Source organism: Ambystoma mexicanum, chromosome 1p (assembly GCF_040938575.1).
Source record: "Ambystoma mexicanum isolate Mex_15411 chromosome 1p, UKY_AmexF1_1, whole genome shotgun sequence".
Classification (NCBI taxonomy): domain Eukaryota; kingdom Metazoa; phylum Chordata; class Amphibia; order Caudata; family Ambystomatidae; genus Ambystoma; species Ambystoma mexicanum.
The window spans coordinates 332,249,456-332,252,045 of NC_090921.1; positions in this window are offsets into that span (position 1 = coordinate 332,249,456).

The following is a 2,590-nucleotide window of genomic DNA, read 5'->3' on the forward strand; positions in this document are numbered from 1 at the left end:
AATTACTTCACATAGAAATCACACCCCAGTGGAGTGCACACAGGCCTGGCACATACCATCCGATAAGCAATGATGACTCGACCTGACAATTAAGACGAACAAAGGGACTGTCAACTGTCAGAACCATAGCAGCCTGAGATTGTTCATGTGGAAGTGTCACAATGTGTGCATCCCTACCTACACAAACACCACCAATGCAGTGTCATGAAAAGACACTTCCATGCTGCAGAGATGAATACCCACTTGCAAAATACTACATGAAAACAGTGCCATGTCACCCACCCCCTCCACGGCACGGCCACACAACACACCATGGCATGTCATGCAATTTGAGAGGAAAGAAATAAATCCCCACAACATGCCCCAAGTGTCAAAAGCTACAGTGTCCCTAATGGAAACCTGTCCACACATGAAATGCTCACAGTAATGCAGTACCTACAGCCCACATTACCAAATACTTACCAAGAATACCAATCACCTACACAACCTCCAACCTACCTTAAACATGACATTACAGACTTAAAAATTAGCTAGCCTCACCACCTGTTGATGACAGCCCTCCGAACACTTGCAAGTATACAGTGTTAGCGCCACGCAAGAATGTAGGTGCACTGCTTACAACATGTACTCCAGTTCCAAGGTGGACTGCATTGTGAAGACATGAGGAATGGACCTGCAAATATGGAGGATGAGATGGATGCAGAGGCACATATCAATACACCACGCAGTGTACAATACAACAACAATATGCACTATGAATGTATACACAGTATTGACTACAGACTGCCCACTCAGCTCATGGGAGTCCAATGTCACCATGTACGTCAATGTCAATTGGGCACACCCTTTGCAAGCCCATGGAAACGGGAAGCAGGAGGGGTGTGTGTGACAAAAACCCAAGCATCTGAACCAAATCCATGACAAGCCTGCATGTGCCCAGCCACAATGCAGCGTATGCCCACGGGAGCCACACAAGGCAACACACTGTCCCAAAAAAAAAAACAAAAAAAAAAAACAAAAAAAAAAAATCAAAAATGGCCATTAATGGGCCCGGGGGGTTGGGGAAGCCACCCAGGAGGTCCGAGGACAGGGTGCACACCAAAACCCACCTATGTGGATCTTGCGGAAAAAAAAACACCTCCATGGGCTCATGGCCTACACGGCTACCCTATTGTGGGAGTAGCACTGCTGTCGCTATTCTCACCCTGTGCAGCTGCATCCGGAGGTGGTGGCACTATGGGAGGCAGCTCACGCAAAGCCCTAGTCTGTTCCTCCATGGCTGCAAGCATGCGGGTGCGGTAGGTCTCGTTCTGGAGGATGAGTGTGCGGAACTCCCCATGCAACAACTCACGGGATGCCCGGACCTCCGCCCTAGTTGCCTGCATCTCAGCTGAGAGCGTACGGGTGAGACGCTCCAGCTGCTGTTCTGTCCTTGTCAGACTTCGGCTCCACCTCCCCCTTCTCCTCACCTGAATCTTCTGATACTGAGTCCTTTACCGTAGTCCGGATTCGGGGACGTTCCTTCTTCTTGGTAGAGATAAGATCCTTAGGTGTTCTAACCTTCTTATCGTGCAAGTAAGGTCTGGCCCCTCCGGAGGCCACCTTGGCGGTAGTGGAAACCTGCCGTAGGGGGCTCCCAGTGGGCCAGCCTCGGTGCCCAAGGGAAAAAGCCGGAACGGCAGAAAAAACCCTTGAATGAAGATCTGCAGGCAAGGTAAGGAGTGGTTCCTAGGGCAAGGTATAAGGCAGGTACTCCCAGGCTGAAATGATGAAGATTCAGGAATGATGGATCGAAACGCAAATGCTTTCTCCAAAGTCAGGACACTGTAGAATGTCAGGAGTGCCAGATGCCTCAGACACAGAAACTGATAGGAGCCGCAAGCGGTATGAGGCACAGGAAGGTATCAACGAGAAGTAGAGTGCGAAAGGTTTCGCTGGCAGAGAACCGGTTAACTGGAAGGCTAAGAGAGGAGCGGAACGCGAAAGGGATCGCGAGCAAAGAAAGATTTCAGGAAGGCAGAGCGAGGAGCAGAGTGCGAAGGGTTTCGCAAGCGGAGAAAAAGTAAACAGAGAGGTAAGCAAGGAGCGGAGCGCGAAAGGGATCGCGAGCAAAGAAAGGTTTCAGGAAGGCAGAGCGAGGAGCAGAGTGCGAAGGGTTTCGCAAGCGGAGAAAAAGTAAACAAAGAGGTAAGCAAGGAGCGGAGCCCGAAAAGGATCGCGAGCAGAGAAAGGCAGAACTCAGATAGTCGGTTACGAAAACCACATAGACAAAAACACAGAGCGGACAGAAGGGGAAAACACAAGCTCATGCCGAAAACGAGAGCGAGAAGGAAAACTCGGAAAGAAAGTTACGAGCACCTCTGAGCGCTGGTAGAAGTGTAAGCAATACACAGATACAACGCACCGAGCTGGAGGCGGGGCCTAGATTTATAGTGGAGGCAGCCATGATGGGTGAGGACTAGAGCGTCCATCGATCCCACAGCTTCCACCCTCGATTCCTGACAGTCCTTCGGTTTGTTGAAGCCTCAAGCTCAACAAGAGTCGTCCTGAGGTGAAGGAGTTCCAGCCTCAGGGCTTCCCTGTGGCCGTG